General features: G+C 56.8%; 1 protein-coding gene across 2 annotated transcripts in view; it reads left to right on the top strand.

Moving 5' to 3' along the window:
* SHISAL1 (shisa like 1) overlaps nt 1-22,477 on the top strand; it is a 161,621-nt gene that overhangs the window by 56,723 nt on the left and 82,421 nt on the right. Inside the window, exon 1 of one of the 2 annotated variants that reach the window (XM_011712059.3) lies at nt 17,172-17,512. The exons of the other annotated variant lie outside the window; for it this stretch is intronic. The gene's annotated coding sequence lies outside the window, so the exon portion shown is untranslated. Of the gene's footprint in view, nt 1-17,171; nt 17,513-22,477 lie in introns of those variants that run through there. 2 annotated transcript variants of the gene reach the window in all.

Below are 22,477 nucleotides of genomic sequence, written 5' to 3'. Positions count from 1 at the left end.
GACTGTTTCTCCCAGCTCCGAGAGTTGGGGCCCTTCCAATCCACCCCGAAGATCTCCCTGCTGGTCCCAGCCTTGACTCTCAGAGATGCAGAGAATGTGGCCATTTTCTCTCCTCCCCAGTTTGGCTCTGCAGAGGGAATCTATTGTACAAGTCACCACAGCAGCCCATCCCATGGGGAAGCATAACAGCAACATCAAACACTTCCTGTGTGCTTCAGAAGCTCTCACTGTGTGCCATTGACATGCATGTCTCACCCCACGGCACCGTGCCCCAAGGATGGGCCATCATCCCCATTTTACACAGGGGAAATCAGGCTGAGAGGCAAAGGACTCGACTGAGGTCATAGGCTGGGAGTGCTCGATGGCATTTGTCCTCAGGCTGGCAGACTTCAGAGCAGTGCTGTGAGCTCTCAGCCACTCCTGCCTCCTCATATGGAAACGGGGTGCCAGGGGGAGAGCATGTGCTTGGCAAAGCTGAAGATGAAGATAGGGGCCTGGGGCAAGGGCTGCCATCCTTGAGTCCCCTGGTGGGGGTCAGGATTAGAGTGGGGGCCAGGAGGCAGCCCACATTCTGAAGCAAGAGCCCTGACACTTTCCTCTCTGGGAAACAGAGAAGCAAGGACGAGCAGCTGGCTCAAAGTCACTTGCTAGTAACTGGCAGAGCCAGAGTTCACACGCCTTCCCCTACTCCAGGTGAGACCGCAAGGACGGCAGCCCAGAGTGCTGGCTCAGCACATTTGGAGATGAAAACGCTCCCCGCCTCTGGCTCCCCTACGCTCCCCAACAGCTGCCAGGGCTCAGCCATGTCCCCACAGATGCCACCAGCAGCTGGCTGCACTGTGGGGGGTGGGGTCCGTTCACTATTCTTAGCTCCTCGGGGCCCAGGTTCTGGGAGACACAAGGTCACCCTCCTGTCCCTGAGAGAGAAGTGGCTTAGACTCAGCTATGCAGATGGAGGACCTGGGCAGCCAGTCTGCCCTGCTCCGAAAGGTGAGGACCCCTCGAGGCCCAGGGAGCAGGCCAGCAGGCAGCTGGTGGGAACTCAGCCCCCAAGGTCCTTTGGCTTGTCCTGTTTGCTGTCATTTAGGCAGATACATGATGCCACCATTTGGTCACCACTCTTCTATGTCACCTGGGGCCGAGCCTGGGGGTCCTCTGTGCACTAGCGTGTCCCCGGCACCCAGGACACTGCCCTGCACGGACGAAGGGCCTCCATAAATATCTGTTGAAAGAAATGATTCATCCATGAAGAAGCCCCAGTCTTATCTTTGAGAAATTCACTGCCTGGTGGGGAAGGCAGACACTGTATTAATCACAATCATAGCCGGGTATTTGTGAAACGCTCTCTACCTGTCAGCTGTGTTGTCAGCACTTTTCACACCTCATTGAGTCCTCACGACAAGACAACCAGGGGGGATGAGAACAAGTCTCACCCTCATTTCACGGGTGAGGAGGCTGGGCCGGAGAAGCCAAGGTTTGAACACAGCAGCGGCTCCAGACCTCAGGCTGGAGACCTCCGCGCAGACTCCGGGATGCTGGAGACCTCCGCGCAGACTCCGCGATGCTGGAGACCTCCGCGCAGACTCCGCGATGCTGGAGACCTCCGCGCAGACTCTGGGATGGTGGCTGTGACAGGGGCTGCAGAGGAGATGAGGTTTCCCTCGACCCGAGGTGAATGGGCCAAGATGGGAGCTGGTATTTGGGAAGAGGCACCTCGTAGTCATGACCTGGAAGCCTGAAAGAACCTGTTGTTGGGGGAAAACCAGGGCCTCAGGTGTGTCTGCAGCCGCTGGTCATGGGACACACGGCAGACTAGGGCTGGCTGTCCGTGGGGGTTGGGAGCCACAGAAGAGTTTGGGCAGGGAGGTGGCAGAATTAGGTTGCATTTTGGGGCCTGCCACGGTGACTCATGTCTGTAATCCCAGCACTTTGGGAAGCTGAGGCGGGCGGATCACAAGGTCAGGAGATTGAGACCATCCTGGCCAACATGGTGAAACCCTGTCTCTACTGAAAATACAAGAATTAGCCGGGCGTGGTGGTGCGTGCCTGTAGTCCTAGCTACTTGGAAGGCTGCGGCGGGAGAATCGCTTGAACCCGGGAGGCAGAGGTTGCAGTGAGCTCTGCCTGAGTGACAGAGCAAGACTCCATCCCCCCCAAAAAAAAAAAAAAAAGAGATTGCATTTTGGCCAGATCCCTCTGGCTTCCATGTGTAGGGGACAGGGGAGTGGGCTGGGGCAGCTGAGGGGGCCTATGAGGCAAAATCCGGCAGGAGTCAGTGGGATCTGGAATGGACGGTGTTAGATGGCTGGAGCCCTAAGGGGTGGTAGGATGAGGGACCGAGGCAGAGACGGCCATCAAAGGGGGACACCAGCTTCCTGGTGTGGGTGTCCAGTGGATGGAAATGTCCCTCCCTGAGGTGCGGACAAATAAAACATACTCAGCTCTTACGTCAGCCTCTCACCTGCCCCTCAGGACCACTCGTCATCCTGTTCCCCGCACACCTCCCCTCCCAGCCTGCCCAGCTCCCCATCTGTTTCATCAAGCATCTGCCCCCATCACAAAATGCACATCCAGCTGTCTGCCTGACTGCCTGCCCATCCACAACACAGACGCCCAAGCTGCCCCCTCTCAATCTACCATGCATTCTCTCATGGAAGGGTTACAAGCATTAAATGGGCTAATTAATAATGCAAAAGGCTTGGAACAGTGCCTGGTACCTCAGTAAACATTAGCTAGAGATAAATTATTACTGCCGTTATTGTTATTGTCTATTGAAGACCCACCACCCATCGTTTACCCAGTAACCCCCCAAGCCACGCGCCCCTTGCCCATCCATCTCACACTCACCACCTTACCCATCTACCCATCAACCCAGCCTGTCCTTCAGTTCTCCACGTAGCCCTCCATCTACCCAACCACTCATTTGTGTAGTCATCCTGCCATAAACTTGTTCACCCATCATCCACCTGCCCATCATCCACCCGCCTATCATCTACTCACCCATCCAGCAGCCCACCCATTTATTTATCCAACCCTCTATCTACCCATTATCTACCCATCTAGCCATCCCACCCATTGACTCACCCACCCACTCACCCATCCATCCATCCATCCACCAATTACCTACCCATCCATCCATCCTTCCATCCATCCATCCATCCATCCATCCATCCATCCATCCATCCATCCATCCATTTATCCACCCATCCACCCATCTATCCATTCACCTATTCCCTACCCATCTATCCATCCATCCCCCGGCATCTACCGTCTGTTCACTTATGCTGCATCCATCTACCCATCCACACATACCCATCTACTGGATGCAAAGTCCTCTGCTCACCCCCTAGGATACAAAGACATGGAAACTTGAATCTGATGCAGGGACTCCTAGTGTCGTTGGGAAGGCCAAACCAACACCAAGCAATCACCTATTAAAACAGGGGCCTCTGCTCTAAAGGCCAGAGGGAAACAGAAAAGCGAGAGGCCAATCTGAGCAGACTAATCAGAGGAGGCTTCCTGAAGGAGGGAGAGCTTTCTGAAGCTGTGATTTCCCAGGGCCCTCCCCAACCTCAGTTCACTCCCCAGGCTTGCAGAAACCAGGTTCCAGTGTGGCTGCACTCCACTCACTGCTCCTCCACTGCCTCAGTCCTCTCTGCAAAAATTATCCCATTATATTTTCTAAGGACAAGCCGAACTGCTGAGGCAGTGAGCTCATGTGTGGCTTCGTAACAATAATAAACCAGCGCTCCATGCTGAAGGCCTGGAGTCCACCTGTTGGCCCAGGGGAGGGAGGGGGAGAACTGGAAGGGGCCTGGGAGGTGGGAAGAGACGATCCTAATTACACAGTGGAATTAATCACAACACCTTCACCGAAAGGACTTCGCACATCATTATCTGCTGTGGGAAGAGCAGCTTCATTGGGGTGTCGGGAGAATTAATTAAAGTTGGGGATGCGTTCAGAGGGTTGGGGATGAAAGGTGCAAGGCAAGTGCCAAATATGCTTATTAATCAACGTCAGTGCCAAGTTGCAGACGTGGCCAGACTGCCCCAGCTGTCCCGGGGGAGCGCAAGGGGCACCAGCCGCTGCCTGCCTCCCAGGCTGGCTCTCCACCCAGGCTTGTTAGAACCACGTATGCAACTTCAGGCATGGAGACCCCCTCTGGGCTGGACCCTGTGGTGGTTTACACTGGCAACATTGACCCAAGGCAGACCCAAACCTGACTCTCTGGGAGCTCCTGGCAGTGACAGAGGCACAGACAGACAGTGTCACTCCAGCGGGACCAGGGCTCTGATGGGCAGGAAGCACAAAGGAAGCAGGGACCCAGACTGGGGCTCAGAGAAGGCTTCCACAAAGAGGAGACAAATGTTCTTGGTCCTCAGAGAGAAAAAGGAGCAAGAGAGACGTCCAGGAAAAGAAAACAGAGAGTATAACGGTACCTTCAGAAAAGGTGAAAGGCTATGAAACCTAGGGTGGCCTTTGGCAGAGACGGGGTAAGATGGCAGGTGGAATCCAGACTTTATCCTGAAAGTAGTAAATAGGGAGCCATAGAAGGGTCTTGAGCAGGAGGGTGATGCTGTTGGATGTGGATTTCACACCGATCCTGTGGCTCCATGTGAAGGATGGCTCAGTGGGCCAGAGAATGGAGTCAGAGAGATTGTTGGCTACTGCCTAAGCCCAGGCAGGAGACAGTGAGTCTTGGACCAGATGGCACCAGTGGGTACTGAGAGGGGGGTACTAGGAAGAATGACTGAGTATCTAGAGCTAGAGGGCCAAGGGACTCTGCCCAGTGAAGCCAGCTCACCTAGGGACCGTGAGCCCCCATTGTCAAGGGCAGAGTCCCATGCAGACCGGTCCCTATGTCTGTGGCACAGACCCATCCTGCTCTGACCACCATACTCCAGGGTCCAGGGCGGGGCCTTGGCCAAGACAGTTTGTGGGTCCTCAGCCCTGTCGACTCCACCCTGGGAGGCACCTGGCAGCCTGCAGCTTCCCATTTTTGCCCGTCTACACCCACCCCCCTAGCCCACCTTCCTCACTACTCCCTCCCTCCTCTCCTGACAGGCCAGGCTCTGCCCCAGGGTCCCCATCTGGCTCAGGAGGACGGGACCTCAGCTCTACTGACCAAAGGTGCTAGCCTTTTGTCTTGGGCAAGTCACTTTCCAGCCGAAGTTTCTTTGTTTGTGAGATGGATGTGGTGATGATAGCGCCCACATTACAGCCATTGAGATGTTTCTGAAAGGCACACAATTGTGCCCAGCACGCGGCTCAAAACAGCGGCTGTGGTTACTGTCATGGATGATGACACCAAGTGCCTAGCAGAGTGCCTTGCACACAGCAGGTGCTTAAGATACAGCAGCAGTGATTGTGATAAGTGAAATATCAAACCATAGGTACTGACCGCTAGTGGGGGCAGGCGGTGAGGACTGCAAAGCAGAGGCCCTACTGTGTGCCAGGCTTTGTGGTAAGTCAGTCAGTTACCACTGACCAACCGTCCCAGGTCCCTAAAAGGGAGGAACTGTGGGCCCCATTTCAAAGATGAGGAAATTGAGACTTACAAAAGGAAAGCGTTTTGTCCAAGGGGACGCAGACAGGAGGCAGACCCAAGAGTCTGACTGCAAATCTGTAATTGTTGCATTGAAATGAAACATGAAGGTGGCAAGGAGGTTCACTGCACAGGGGCCTTGGGTAACTCACCGGACCCTTGGACCCTCCATTTTCTCATCAGTAACTGGGGCTCATGCTGCTGGTCCTAGAAGGTTGCTCTAGCAATCCAGGGTTCTGGGGTTCCATCTTTGCAAATGGTGCTCTCAGATATTCCCATGGTGCCCTGGGGCAGAAGGCAGCCCATCCTCTCTCTTGGCCTGGGCTCCAGTACCCGGCATCACATTCTGGGGGACCTAGAGCAGGATGTCAGCAAACCTGACCGCAGAGGGCCTGGTCCCTCATGGGGCCTGATCCAGGATGGAGAGACTGAGAGAGGCAGCTCCTGGACACCAAGATGAAACCTTGCTTTCTCCAACTGAGAAACGTGTTGGCATAAATGATTCTGAACCTGGAAATCCAATCCAGCACAGGCAACATCTTCCACTGACCAGCTGTGTGGCCCTGGACGGGGTACTTAACCTCTCTGATCCTTCCTATCCTCAGCTGTAACAGTGCAAAAATAATCGTGCCTTGCTCATGGTGGGCTGGTGGCGCTCATGAGGAAATGTTTGTAAAGGCCCAGGCCTGGCAGGAGGTTTATGAATCCAGGCTCTGGAAGCTGGAGTTTCCTTTCCTTTCTCCTCTTCCAAAGGAATCAGGGTTTGGCTGGTCCCGATTTGCCTGGGAGCCCTTGGACAGGGTCTGTGGAGTGTCCCAGGCCTGTGACCATAGGAACATCTCCCCTGGCTTCCTCACCCCAGTCTCACCCTGTCTGGCCCTTGGGCATCTCTGTGGATGGTTGTGGTTCATCTCGGATGTTGACTAGTGACCAGACTGTGGCTGGCAGGTGCCCACACAGGCTTGGGCCACCTGGCCAGGGCCACGGCCCCCACCCTGCCGCTCAGCCCCAGGCTGGCCTCCCCACAGCTGGGAGCCTCACAAGAACAGAATTCAGACAGGCGCTGGAACCTGCCGCCAAAGCCTCTTCTTTCCCTGGGCTTTACGGAAACAATGAGATTTTGCAATAACAAAGGTTGCTCCGTGAGGCCAAGCCAAACAATTTACAAGATTGGGAGAGGCTGCTGAGCGAAATCAAAGAGGCCTGGAATTCCAGCCTGGGCCATGGGGGCCTGAGCTGTTGAATCCCAGATAACCTGCCTCTTGGCGCCTGGACTAAACCAGCCAGAAGCCAGTGCTGTACGGAGCCTACCAGAGCCTCCCACTGCGAGCTGGAGGGACTGGACCAGCAATGAGCACAGAGCAGGGGACGAACCAAGGCCTAGAGAGGCAGGCCCAGGATAAGCTCCCACCCCAGAGCTCTCGACTCTGTTCTTTGTTGCACTGAGGTCAAGAGTAGAGGCTTAGGGCAGGGGCTAGGGAGGAAGAGATCCAAGTTCAAATCTCGGCTGTGCCACTGCCAGCTGTGTGCCCCTGGGCAAGTCCCCTAACCTCTCTGGGCCTGTTTGATTTTGTAATCTGTTAATAGGAAATGCATAGAAGTGACTCCTAGGATGGTTGTGAAGATTCAGGCAAACCATCCGAGTGACAGTGTGAGGCACAGAACCCCTGGTAAGTGGGGACCCTCGTTCGGCTTCAGTTAAACAGTGTTCTGCCAATACTCTGTGCCTAGCCCAGGAAGAGTGACGAGAGAAGGTGTACTCCCTGTCCTCAAGGAGCTGGTAACCTGGTCAGAGAAAAAAGGTAGCTCTTAATCTCAGAGGGGCCATGTGACTTGTGCAGGGCACACAGCTACAAAGTTGAGGCTCCTGTCCAGCCTGGGCCACCTTGCTCCACCTCGGGGATGTAAAATGACTGGTCTACAGAGCAGAGCCCTCACCCTAGTGTCCCAAGACACAGGCTCTGAGAAGGAGTTTCCCAGCAGTAGCACGAGCATCTGCATCAGCCTCCTCAGATTTCTGCCCAGCTCTACCTCTCATGAGCTGTGTGACCTCCGGCCCATGACACAACCTCTCTGAGAAGAGGGTAGCACCTGCCTGTACTCCCTGCATGGATGCAAGGCATGAGCAGGTGTGGAGGGTGCTCGGGGACTCCCGCACACACCAAAGATCCTGCCTGTCGTCGTCGTTGTTATTACTGTATTATTCCGGGGCCTGCTGCAGGGTAGGTGGGGCTCTGTGCAAGTGAGGCTCATCGCTGGGTGCTCAGCTCCACCTGCCAATTGGCACCATCTAAATTCTCACCGTCCCAGGCTGGGTTTCAGATGCTTGGCAGTAGGATGCAGCGAGCTGTGACAGCCGCCAGCTGCACAGATGCCAAGCCCAGGTTAGACGCACAGCGCCGGGGAACAGGAGTGGATTCTGCCATTCCCCCTGATGAACCTGATGCCACAGAGCTGGGGGGCAGGGCTGAGCATCTGAGCTATGGTGGGGACCTCTCACTTCCCCCTGGACAGAACCTCTGCCTCCTGTGAGCCAGCCTGGGCTGAGGCCAGCCATCACTGTCCCCGATTTGCAGAGGAGGACACAGGGCGGCAGGAGGTAGCCAGTCCACCTGGTCCAGGTCCCCAGCTGCTATGTGGGGTGCCAGGAGGCAAGCCCAGGACACAGCCACAAAGCCAGAGCCAGGGCCCTCATTCACCGGCCCCTCCCTCTGCTCGAGAGCCACTGTTCTAGCCTCACCTCTATCCGCAGCTCCTTGCCTGGGAAACTGTTGACAGCACTGACAAATAGCACCTACCCCATCTTACGATGTAATGCGCATCACGCGCTGAGAACAGCCCGGTGCTACCCGAGCGGGGCTTATCATCAGTGATCGTCTACAGATAAGGAAACTGAGGCCAGGTACAGCCTGCATCCCTGGGGTCTCTTGTGTTTCAGCTTCAGGAAATGAAGTTGGTGCTCCCCAATCCCCCAGCCCTTCTGGCTCCGCGTCACCCCCTCGCAGCCAATGTCTTCCCAGTGTGCCTGGGCTGCCCGGTGTTCCCTGACCCAGGGGCATCTCCATGCTCCCTGAGCCCTAGGACTCTGGGCGGCAGACAGGTCTGCCCAGCTGCCTCTGGAGTCCAGGCATTTCCCTGGGAGCTTGGTCCATTGTGAGACTCAGCTGCCCCCAGCACATAGCAGGGCCCCCGCAGCCAACCTTCTCCAAAATGATGGGGACGATGTCTTTTCTTTCCCACGTTGAATGCCAAACCACGGGGAGCCCAGACTTCATCCTGAAGGCTACCCATGGAGGGTCTGTAAGCAGAGGAGTGGCAATGTCAGGGGCTGCCCCCTGGGGGAACAGTGGAGGATGGGTTGTAAGACTGCACCCCGTTAAAAAGGCGTTAGCACAAGTGGTTGCTGAGGACGTGGGTTTTTCTATTGCTGCAAAACATAACAAACTGCCACAAACTTGGCCTCTTAAGACACCACCCACCTGCTGTTTCATAGTCCTGGAGGCCAGAAGTCTGCGCAGGCTCAGTGGGTTCTCCACTTAGGGTCTCACGAGGCCGACCTCAAGGTATCAGCCAGGCCGGGCCCTCACCTGGAGGCTCCTGGGCTCATCCGGAGGTGTCGGCAGAATCCAGCTCCTTGTGGCTGTAGGACTGAGGTCCTGTGTCCTTGCTGGTGTTGGCTGGGGGCTCTCAGCTCCTCACCGCCTTGTCCCGAGACCCCTGCACCCCACTGCCTCATGCCCACGCCTTTCACCCCAGGTCTCTTGGGCCCCAGCTGCTGTCACCAGTGAGAGAAAATGCTCTGCTTTTAAAGGACTCATGTGATGAGGTCAGCCGAGCCAGATCATCTCTTAAGGTCTGATTAGTCACCTTCATGACACCTGCAAAGTTCCTTTCTCAGTGCAGTGTAATCACAGGGGAACACTAGGGAGGAGGGTGTGGCTTAGAGCCGGGCCTGCTGCATGCACTTTGTTTGCAGACAGAAGCCCCCTCTTGCCTCCTGCCAGGCCTGGAAGAGAAACTTGTGTTTACACGTGTGACCAACAGGGAGGTGGGCAGGCCAGAGAGGAGGAGCTGGCAGACTGTTTAACCCCCAGGGATGAGATGATGGCCTTTGGCAAACCCCACTGCTGGCATCCGTATAGTGCATCTGACCTGCGAGCTTCCCAGACCCTGGCACCCAGCTCACCACTCCTTCCAAATCTGTGGGACCACAGTCAGCTATGGCAGTGATGCCTGCACACAGAGCAACTACTATGTGCTCAGCCCCAAGCAGTCAAGACTCACAATACAGCAGCCACCAAGATTCAGACTCAGCTCTCGCCCCACAGCCAGCACCCTAACCAGTGGGCAGCCCTGCCTCCCTGTGACCTGTTCCTATAGCCACAGGGAAGCCATGGCTTTGCTGTGACACGAGGCTCCTGTGGTCATCCTGTGGTCAGTTAGGAGAGCAGGGAGCAGGGACAGGCAGCCAGCCAGCCCCACCCACTGGCAAAGGCACAAGGGCAGCAGTGACAGAGCCAGCCTCACATTTCAGAGGAGGCCAGGGCTGGGAGGCAGAGGCCTGGCTGTTGGCCAGCTCCTCTTTCCCTCCCAGGGTCCTGGGCCGAGTCTCCCCACCTCACGGCCTCCACCTCCTCCCAGGTAAACAGGTGGAGTGAACACAATGCCCTCCAGGACCCACCAAAGTGCTTCCTCCTGCCTGGAATTGATCGATAAATAAGGAAACAGAAGCTCAAAGAGGCAACAATTTGCCGCTGCCTTGTCTACCCTACCCAAGGATCAGAGCAACCACCCAGTCCAGGGCACTGCCCAGCCTGGCCACACCCTTGCTGGAGGACTTTGAGGGGGTAGGGTGCCTCTAAATCTCTCTGAGCCCTCGATTTTGGATTTAGGAAATGGGGGCTGGGGGACTGGAACCCCTTGGAGGAGGAAGGGGCTGGGGGTGGTCCTTGGGAGGGTGGGGGGCTGCTCCCCAAGGAAGTGGGGGAAGGTGAGGGAACATGTTGAGACCAGGGACCAGCTGGTTCTGCCACACCGGAGCCCCCTCCCCCTGCCCGCCGCAGGGTCTTGGCCTCCAAGCACCACCCTCTCAGAAAGGAAAGGGCGCGATGCCTCGTGTCCCCGACTCCCGATTAAATGGCTGCAATTTTGATGTGGCAGGTGATCTTCTCGGGAAGCCTGGCTTTAAATTTAGCTCCCTCCCCAGCCAGCCCTTTGAAAAGGCTGCTCTCCACCGAGGGAGAGAGCATGAGTCATCGCCAGGCCGCCCGTGAGCAGTCGAGTTTGCGGGGGAGCAGGCCTCCCGAAGGCAGAGAAATAGTAAATAGGGATGGAGGATGAAGCCACGACAGATGTGGGGCGTCGGGCGCGGCCCGGCACGCAGTAGGTGCCCAGAAATGGGGCAGGGGAATGTCTCCCAGGGCAGTCTGCATAGTCACCTGCCCGTGCCTCCTCCAGTGCAGCCGGGCGCAGAGACGCAGCAGTATTTGTTGAATGGTTGGTGGATGACAGCTTACATGCTTACATGCTCCGTCTCACTGGACTCACACAATAGCCCCGAGCCTATGCCCTCACCTGCCTCGGCAGACGCCCAGAGGGCGGAAGGCTGAAGAGTGCTCCCCTGCCCCCAAAGATATCCGCATCCTAATCCCTGGAACCTGCCAGTGCTACCGTATAAACGGCAAGCAGGAAATAAAGGACTTTGCAGATGGGGTTGAGCGGAGGATTTTGAGATGAGGGGATTATCTGGGATGATCTGGGTGGGCCCTAATGCAATCACAGGCATCCTTATAAGAGGGAGGCAGAGGGAGCATCCGCCCCGAGGCTGTCGGAAGAGGAGTGCAGGGAGATCTGAAGATGCTGCCCTCCAAGACCAGGTGATATCGCCGCAAGCTGAGGGTGCCACCAGAGGCTGGAAGGGGCCAGGAGGGTCCTCCCCTGGAGCCTCCAGGAAGTGCGGCCCCGCCCACCCCAGGATTGTGGCCCAGGGATACCCATTTGGTTTCAGACTCTGGAAATGTAAAGTTGGTGGTCATCTGACGGGGGCAGCACAGGACACGAGAGAAATGAATAACATTAGTCATGGTCATACAGCTGGTGAGTGGCCAAGCAGAGATCCAAACCCAAATCCATTCAGTTCCAAAGTCCACACTTTCCTGCTCACCCCTCGGACTCCTGGAAAAGCAGAAGAGACGTTGATGAGACCAAGAACCCAAGAAGTGCCAAGCATTGATTTATTTTGGGTTAATCGACAGGACCATTGCCTGTTATGATCTTGTCTCTCGTCTAATCCTCACATTGACCCTTTGAGGTCATTCCCATTATGCAGATGAGGAAACTGAGGCTCAGGGAGGCAAAGTAGTTTTGTCCAAGGTAGGGGAGCCTGTGCTAGAGAGAGAAGGTGAAGGTGCAGGGCTCTGGAAGTACTGCGGAGGGCAGCCCAGCCCAGCACATAGTGGGCCTGTCATGGGGTTTTGAGGAGGCCATGGAGTGACCACCCAGGACAGCCACCATGGCTTGCAGGTTTGACATGGCTGGAGCTCCGGCACCTGACTGCAGAGGAGGCTGGGCAGGTGCACTGGGCCACAGGCACAGGAAGAAGGGATGGAGTTTCATACTGTAGGAGATGGAGTGATGGAGCCTTAACATTTGTGCTGTCACCAACCTGACTTTAAGCTTTAGGGCAGGGACCTTTTCTGGTCTCTGGGTGTCCAGCACTGACCTGGGACAGGCACAGAGCCCCGCCCACTGGCAGGTGAAGGGCGGTAGGGAGGGACAATGAGGGGGAGGGGCTCCACTAAATGGTGACGCTTTCCACATGCCCTGAACACACCACACACATACATACACAGACACACACAGCACACATACACCACACACAAACACTACACACACACCACACATATACACAGAAACATTACACACCACACAGACATACACCACACATACACACACACCACACACATAGACACACAGACCATACACACACACACCATACACACCACACATACACACACACCATGCATACACACAGAAACACACACCAAACATACCACACACAGATATACCACACATACACAGACACCACACTTACCATACATACACACCACAAATACACATATACACAAACATCACACACGCACACACACATCACCACCACACATACACGTGGAAAACATGCACGAACACACTCACCATATGGAGATTCCAGACATGCGCACCCAAAAAAGGGAGATGCCTCATTCCACCACCCCCGCATGCCAACAGCCATCGCACACCCCAGCACACACACCACTCATTCACACCATCCACTCACACACACACACACACCATTCACTCACACCCTTACACACACACACCCTCACCACTCACATCTCACACACACCCTTACCACTTACATCACACACACACACACACACACACCACTCACATCCTTACACATACATAGATACCACACAACCCATACACCACACACTACTCACACCTCACACACACACATACACTTGCACCCCCCACACCACTCACACGCTTACACACCCACTCATATACACACCTACACACATGCCACATCCCCACACTGCTTACATCCTCACAGACATACCACAAACCCCACACACAGCACACACAGCCCTCACACCCTCACACACACCAACTCATACATACACACACCACATCCCCACACTGCTTACACCCTCACAGACACACCACAGACCCCACACACAGCACACACAGCACTCACACCCTCACACACACCAACTCATACACGCACACACCACATCCCCACACTGCTTACACCCTCACAAACACACCACAGACCCCACACACAGCACTCACACCCTCACACACACCAACTCATATACACACACCACACCCCCACACTGCTTACACCCTCACACACCAACTCATATACACATACACCACATCTCCACACTGCTTACACCCTCACAGACACACCACAGACCCCACACACAGCACACACAGCACTCACACCCTCACACACACCAACTCATACACGCACACACCACATCCCCACACTGCTTACACCCTCACAAACACACCACAGACCCCACACACAGCACTCACACCCTCACACACACCAACTCATATACACACACCACACCCCCACACTGCTTACACCCTCACACACCAACTCATATACACACACACCACATCTCCACACTGCTTACACCCTCACAGACACACCACAGACCCCACACACAGCACACACACAGCACTCACACCCTCACAAACACCAACTCATATACACACACCACATCCCCACACTGCTTACACCCTCACAGACACACCACAGACCCCACACACAGCACACACACCCTCACACACCCTACACACACCACCACACACTATTTACTCGCACCTTCACACACACACCTCACACACACCACGAACCACCACAAACACCACTCACACCCTCACATACACAGACACCACACACACACACCACTCACACTGACATACACACCACACACACCCTGAGACACACACATTGACACACATCACTCACATATATATATCATACTCACATATCTTCACACATACACACAACACACCCCACTCACACTCTCATACACATATACATACATACACATTCACAAACACACCACACACACCACAGACCACAGACTAACCATACCACATACACACAATGCACACATACAACACACACAACACAATTTATACTCACATACCACATGACACACAACACATATAACACAACACTCATACACACACACACATAGAACACACACACAGCACACACTCTCAACAGTCCTATGTATACTCATAGACATACACATCTCACACATACCACACACACCACACACTATGAACACACATCACACACCTCATATACAGTACCACACAGACACACAACACACACAAGACACATACACCACTCATACACTCATATGCACACACATACACACAAAACACCACTCACACATATACACACAGCACACACACAAAACACCACTCAGATTCTCTCATACACACATACATACTCACACATGTACCATACACATACCCCACTCATTTAATATGCATTCACAGAGCACACATAGTACATGCACACACCAAACACCACGTACAAATCACACATACAACACACACACCACTCACACAACAAACACAACACACAACACACACATACACTACACACCACACACACAGACACCACACACACAACACACCCCATCCCAGCAACACAGGCGGCCTGCTGTTACGCCCTGACACCTCCTCCCCTCGCTCAGCCCGCATCCCTCAAAGCTGAGTGTCCCTGGCGTTGAGAGCCTAAGACACAGTCCCTGCTAGGGCACAGATGACAGGCACCTCTCCAGCATGACAGCCAAAATCAGATGGGACAGTCTGGTAGGCACCTCCCAGCCCCACCACCACCAGCACCCGGCACTTCCACCTGTTCCATGGCCTCTCTGGGCCTCAGTTTCCTCTGTCCCCCTCTTGGGATATTTGCCAGGTGCCAGGAGAAGTACCTCATGGGCCTAGTCTCATTTAGTCCTTGAGACACCCCGTGCAGGAGGTAGTGCTGGGATCTCTTCAGGAAAGAGAACTGGCGTTCAGGGAGCTTCTGTGCTATGCCTAAGGCCACCTGGCCAATTAGGGACAAAGTGCCGCCTTGCTACAAATCCCATGAGCCTTCCCACTGGGCAACAGTGCCTGCCCCTGTGGCCAAGCAGGTGCTGCCTCCCTGAGCCCTCGCTGTGGCCCTGACCTCGCCCTGCTGGGGCATTCATCGGGGCCCCCTGCCCCTCCCATGAGCAGGGCCCACATCAGCTCCCTTGGGGGAGATTCAGTGTCCTGCCTGGGCAGCTGCTCAAGCCAGGTCCACTGAGGAAAGGAAGGCATGGACACCTGTGAGACAGGTGGGGAAATCGAGGCACTCCAACAGTGCAGGCTTCCTAGCGTGGGCGCCCCGGCACCATTCCCACTGTCCTGCTGGGTGCCTCGGGCACGAGGCTGAGCCTCCCTCTTATCCTTGAAAGGGGCCCAGGATGTGGCATCAGAAATGCCATCGGGACTCCCAGCTCCATCAATGGGTCATGTACAAGCTGTTGCCAGGCACCTGCCGCTGTCTCTGGTTCCTCCTCAGTAAGGAGAGGGTGCAGTGCTTGCCTTCGGTGCCTTCTCTTGATGTTCACCCAGGTACCTGTGAGGGGCCAAGGCTGAGGGACTGGGCCTGCAGGGTCAGGCAGACCTGGGCTTGAGCCCCGATTCTGCCCCGAGCTGACTGTGTGGCTCAGAGCAGGTGTCCTAACCTCTCTGAGTCCCAGTGCCTCTGCTGTGAAGCAGGGAGGACGCTGCTCAGCACTGTGGCGAGGAACAAATAAAGAATAAAGAAGACACCAAGTATAAAGGGCTCAGCCCAGTTTCTGGTGCGGTTCCATCAATGTTTAGAAAAGTGAAATGAGGGCCACCATCTCAGGAGACCCAGGTGGGAGAATCTTGGGGCCAGTCCTCCAGAGGCTCCCTTCTTCCTCCTAAAATCAAGAATTGATAAAAGATCTTTGTCTCCATTCTCTCTTGGGGCCCTTGACGAGGCTGCAACCTTCTCCCCACAAGACCTCTTTACAACCGCAGGTTTCCGGCCAGGAACAGAGGAAGGTGGGGAAACGGGGGCTCACTGGCTTTGAGGCCACAGAAGGGCAAGTACAGCCTTGTCCCACAGGTGAGGGGTGAAATGGGGGGCAGACTGGAGCTGCGGGGCTGCTGGGTGGAGCGGGGAGCAGGAGCCGAGGAGGGGACCCCATGCAGTGGCCCAGGAGGGTCGGGAAGTGGGGCCTTTCCCACAGGAAACCCTGGCAGAGGAGCCTGTCTCAGGCGAAGGGTTCTTGGCCCAAGCTGACCGTGACCCTGATCCCCCTGGCCAGGGTGTGGCTGGCGGGAATAACGTGGCCCCAAGACAAAGCAGGTGTGTGTTAGAAGGAGATGGGAGGACTGAAGAGTGGGAAACTGGGGTGGGAAGAGGAGAGGAAAAGGGAGTGGGAAGGAAGGAGGGAAGGAGGAGGAAGGAACAAAGAGGAGAGGAAGAACGGAGAGGAAGGAAGGAAGGAGGAAGGGAGGTAGGGAGGGAGGAAGGAAACCGGGCAGGAAAGCGGGAAGAGGAAAGGGAAAAGTAGAAGGAAGGAAAAGGAGGAGGAAGGCGTGAAAGAACGACGGAAAGGAAGTAAAAAGAGAGAAAGTGAGAAGCCACCGCAAACAGCAGGAGGGGAGAAAGAAAGAGCCAGAGGGGGAGAAAAGAGACTGCGAAAGAAAAAAAATGAGAGGAGGACGCAGAGAGAGGGAGAGAGAGAGGGAGAGAGAGAGAGAGGAAGGGAGGAGAGAGGAAGGGAGAGAGAGGAGAGCGCAGGACGCGGCGGGTAGGGCGGCGGGAGCTCGGCGAGCCCGGGCGAGGGGGCAGCAGAGGGCGCGGCGCGGAGCGAGCGCCAAAGAGTGAAGTGGGCAGCGGCGGCGGCGGCGGCGGCGGCGAGCGCGGGGCCCGACGAGCATGAGCGCGGCGGCGGCGGCGGCGGCGGCGGCGGGCGCGGCGCGGGGCTCGGGGCCGGCGGGCGGCCGGGCGGCGCGGGCCGCCGAGTAGCCGCGGGCGGCGACGGGGCATGCGGCCGGCCGCCGGACCCCGAGCCGTACGCGGAGCCGGAGCTCCAGCCCAGACACCAGCCCCAGCCCCGGCCCCGGCCCCAGCCCCAGCCCCAGCCCCGGCCCCAGCCCCAGCTCCGCGCCGCGCCCGGCGCGCCTAGAAGCGGGCGCCTTCCGAGCGCCGATCCAGGAGCCCGGAGTCCCCGCGTCCCCGCAGCCCCCAGAAGCCGGACAACTGTTGCGGCGGCGGCGGGGGCATCGCGGGGGCGTGGGCAGCCCCCGCACCCCAGCAGGCGGCTCCCGCGGGCGCCGGCTCCCGGCTACGGAGCGAGGAACGAGCGGGCGGCGGGCACGAGGTGAGCTGCGCCCCGGGGCGGGCAGGGCGGGGGCCGCGCGGGGGAGGGGCGCGCCCGGGCCGGGGTCCGAGCGCGGCGTGGAAAGGGGCCGGGGCGGAGCTCTTGGCGGAGGAGAGAGTCTGGGCGAGTGGGGGGCGGGGTCTGCGGCGCGGGGCTCCGGAGAAGGGGTGAAGGGTGGGCGCACTGGGAGAGGCGGGTAAGGGTCATATGACTGGGGTCCGGGGCTCTTTAGAAAGGGGCTGGGGACGACCGGGGAAGGGTCTGGGGGCAGGAGCCCTGCGGGACAGCCGGTGTTCGGCACTGGGGTCCGCGCCGGCGCTCACCAAGGTCGGGGTCGCTGAACCTTGGAGAAGAAGGGGCCGGGTTGCGAAGAGCAGTCCGGGGCGCACCGTGCCGGGACGCGGCGGCCGGGACCAGAATCCGCGTCCGAGGTGGGGACTGGCTTCCGAGAACCGAGTCGGGGAGCGCAGTGAGCTGGGAGCCCCGTGCGGGCTGCACAGGGACTGAGGGCCACGCTGCGGACCCAGAGGGACCTGGGGGTCCCAGCTGGGCAGCTCAGGGGACGGGGAGAAGGACCCCTCCCAAGTGCCTGCTCCTCGGTCCTGGTCCGCCGCGTGGCCCCCGAGGAACCGCTGTTGCCTCCAGGGGCCGAATCAACATTGATCCCGCGCCCGGGTCTGGGGTGGCCCCGGGGCGGCCTCAGAAGCTCATTAGCGCCCGCGGTTGCCATGGCAACGAGACCCCAAGCGTCTCGAGGTTATATTTATTCTAATTATTATTATCATTATTAGTATTAGTATTTGTTACTCAGCCAGAGGGAAAAAGAAACGAAAAAGCCAGCGCGTCCTGGCACCTACAACTGTTACCTCTTTGGAAAGAGTCAAGAGGATATGGGCGAACAAGGCCGGGTCCATTTCCCCACTGGGTGCCACCCACTCTTGCTAGCTGCCCCAGCCTCCCCCCTGGGGCCATCGGACAGGGAAGGGGAGTTATGTAATCTGCGGGAGAGCACCTCTGGGGACGCCTCCTTGTAGCTCCCCTACCTCTCTGGGCCTCCTGAGGCTGTTTTAAGTGACTGCACCTGTCACTTACAGGAATCCCAGCCTAGGATGGGAAGAACACAAAGTGCCCCACACAGGGACTCTCTGGGGGTGGCCTCCAGTCCCCTCGCCAGGGCTGTATGACCTTGACCAAGGCTCCTGATGCCTCCCAGCCCATTTCCTCATCTGGAAGACAGAATGGCAGCCATACCCACCACCAAAGGCTATTGTGAGCTCACTGTGAGAAACCCTTGTCGGTTCCCGCTGAGCGTTGGTGGCTGTGTGACCCCAGGCAGCTGTCCACATGTCTCTGGACCTCAGCTTCCTAGACTATAAAATGAGGGCCCTGCTGTAGGCATTGTCTAAGGTGTTTTCGGTCAGTAATGTCCTGTGCATCTCGCTGCTGGATGGCTGTGCCTGAAATACCATCAAGTTCAGCTCTGTTCAGACCCAGACTGATGAGAATTCCCTCCCTGCATCACCCTTTGTTTCCTCGCCTGAGTCTGATTGTCCAAATCTCTCTGGGAATCAGATGGTCCAGGGGTAATCGTTGGGACTTTTCACCTACCGGTATCCTTCAGCTTCAGTGAGAAATGTCATTCGAAAGCAGAATTCAAATAACCTTCAGGTCCCAGCATCAACCAGGACAATCCCCATGCTGGTCATGGTTGCCTAGAACTGGGGGGTCGCTCCCCATCCCCTCAATCTGTGACTGCTCAGCGCAGAACGCCTCTCTGCATTCACCCCATCTCTCCAGAGAGGCTGTCTGCTGTGCCTGTTCTGGCAAGAGATGACCAGGAAGTTCTGCAACCAGGCAGCCCTGGCCCCTCTTGTGGCTGAAGCTGAAAGCCCCAGGCAAGGGTTTTTGACAGTTTCTTTCTTTAATGTCATCTCCACGCTGCGTTCCTGGCTCTGTCTCAGGCATCTGGGAGGTATGGACTGATGAAGAGGAGTGAGGGGAGCAGTTTGGCTTGGAGCCGTGTGCACGCGCACACGTGCACGTGTGTGTGTCGCATTCTCGCTCTCCTGAGCCACCCAGCCTGGAGCTTATCAGGGCAGGTGGACCAGATGAGAAGGGTAGGGGGCAGGGCCAGTGCTGCTCAGTCAGACCTTTGTAAGTGACAACGAAAGCAAGTGGGACCTGCCCAGAGTGAGACCAGCTGATGGCCACTCCCAGTTACCAGTCATCCATCCATCCATCCCTTCCCTCCCCTTCTTAAGCCAGCTCCCCTAGCCACCATGCCTGTGCTGAAGGGCCTCGGCTCACCCTTGGCAGCTCTCGAGGAAGCAGAGGAGGAAGTGACCCTGGACAAGCCAGCAGAGCTGGAGGCATGCCTAGGTCAGGTCATGAGGCAGTGGGGAGCTCCCGGGGATCGGGAAGTGCACGTGCGGGAGGCACTTGTCCTTTGGAACCTGGGAGGGGTTGGGGCCAGGGGAGCTTGGTCCAGAATGACAGGCATGAATCAGCCAGAGGAAGGGGGAGGAGATGTTCTGGGCAGGGACCCTCTGTGGGCAGAGCTGCAGACACAACAGGGTGGCTGAAGCCTTCTGGACCTGCGGGGCTGGGAGGTGGCTGCAGGCCTGGAGGGCTGGGGGATGGAGCTCCCCTGGAGCAGGGCCAGGGCAGGAGACACCACCACCCCCAGCTTGAGTGAGAGTTTGAATAGCAGAGTGGGGCAGGGAGGAGGGAGGGAGGCCAGGTTTGGAGCTTAGACAGCTTCTGGGTGGGCTGCCCATGGTTGAGTTGGGCAGAGGGAGAGGCAGTTTTGGCCAAGAAGGTGAATCTGATTTCCAGTTTCCTAGGACAATTGGCCAAGCCCTCTCCAGCCCCACCCCGAAGGCCACACTGCAGGAGGGTTGCCTCATGCCCAGGCCCTTGGCTTCTGGGGTGGGTGGAGGGCGGTGGCATGTGGACACCAGGTCTGGCCACTTCAGCTGTCTGTGTCCACAATACAGGACTTCACCGAACAGGCTCACAGTTGCACCCCGCACAGCACTAGGATTGCACTTGGCAGTGACAGCCCAAAGGCCTGCTCCACGCCAGGTACCATGCTGAGTGCACTCGGAACCCAGCTTCCCACTTAATCCTCATGCCAAACTTGTCAATGGCAACTGTAGATTCTGTTGTATGATGAGGAAACTGACCCAGAGAGGCTAATAATACATAACCCCACCAGGACCAGGCTCCCAACCACTACACTACATTGCCTAGTGCGGGGTGGGGATGTAGAGGCTCCTAAGACACAGCACCAGGAGCCATGACGGGGTTGGGGCCCCATAGTCTCACTTCCTACTCATTATCCTGTTTACTTTCCAGTATTACTGACCCAGAGCCTGGCCCGCCTTATGATTAGACGAAAGCTATCACCTCCCTTCTTAGGGATGCTCTGCCTCTATTAACCCAGTCTCGGCTGCTTTAGCTTCTCCCCAGTTGACTCATACAACAGATTCACAGGATCTTAGAGCGGACTGAGAGCCCCTTCCCCTGCTCCCCCAAGAGGGGCTTCTCTCAGCCCAGCTGCTCTTTCAGAAGTTACTGAAACAATCGTCAACACCTAAGAATAGTGGGACCTCGTTTCCTAAACACTAAACAGGCAGGGTTCTGAACATCAGAGCCAGGATGAGTGAGGAGTGTGACCCGAGGCCCTGTCCATGCTGGTTATGCCCTCCTGGGGACAGTAGGGGACACCCACTCTGTAGACGCTGGTCTCACTCTGCACAGGGCCTGGCAGGGGGGTGGCCCCATCTTTTCCTCCCTCCCTTTTTGTACCCCTTCCCTCCTTCTTGCCTTCCTCCAGGGTACACATTCCTTGACCCCTAAGCATGAACCCCCTGGGGAGGTGGAGGAGACCCCAAGGTCGTTGAGACCCACCTCCGGGCAGCTTCCAGCCAACCTGTTTAATGAATGACTCTATGAAAATCATTCTCTAGCCGGGGCTGTGGATGTCCTGCTGGTCCTACTGATGTGCCTTCTGTCCCCCCACTCCAGTTATCATGAGCCCCTCCCTCCTTTTCTTCTTAGCTGTGGCCAGGTCAGAAACATTCATCCTGACTTCCCCAGTCACTGGCCGTCCCCCCTCCCCACAAGCCCAGGATTTCTTGTTCAGCACCTCAGGACACAGTACCTCTGAAAGTGCCAGACCAGGCCCAGGCAGGGTCTCTGGCGTATGCGCACGTGTGTGTGTGTGTGTGTGTGTGTGTGTGTGTGTGTGTGTGTGCGTGTGCGCGCGCACCCCACTCTCCACAGCCCTCAAGGGGGTGGGCAGGGCGGTAGACAAAGACAGTGCCAGCAGCAGGCCTGAGCCTCGTGTGCTGTGCTGTGATGGGGAGAGGCCCCAGGAGCTGCTGGTGGAGGGGGTTGAAGCCGATCTGCTTCCCCGTATTCAGATGGGGACACTGAGGCTGAGAGAGGGCTGGGACTGCATTCAAGGTCACACAGTGAACTGGAGGTTCTTGAGGGCCAAGGATGTTCAAGCCTGTATTATAGACACGGTGGACATTGTCCAGAGGCCTCGAGGAGCTTTGGGGAGTTGGGGCGGTGTGGGGCAGTACAAACATTTCCTAGATGATGAAATTTGCCCTGAAACCCCCCGAGGCACTCCTTTTAGGAAAAGGCTTCAGAATCTCTCCCTGCCTGGCCATCCACAGAAGCAGAAGCTGAGATGAAATGTAAATGCCTCTAGTCCTGTATTTTCCGACGTCAACCTGCATGGGGCATTTATATCGACAGCCCATGCCCCCCAGCCTGCTCTCCCTCCCCTCGCATCTGGGACACATGCTCCAGTCACCACCCATCTGCCCGCACGCACACCTACCCCAACAGATGTGTGCAAACGCTCCTTCCAGAAATTAAGAAATAATGCATGAGTTTCCCAAATTACACCCATTTAACACTGAATTAAGTTCTGGAAGCTCTTAACAGAGC

This window comes from Macaca nemestrina, chromosome 15, assembly GCF_043159975.1.
Source record: "Macaca nemestrina isolate mMacNem1 chromosome 15, mMacNem.hap1, whole genome shotgun sequence".
Lineage (NCBI taxonomy): Eukaryota > Metazoa > Chordata > Mammalia > Primates > Cercopithecidae > Macaca > Macaca nemestrina.
This window is presented reverse-complemented; position numbering and strand designations above follow the sequence as displayed.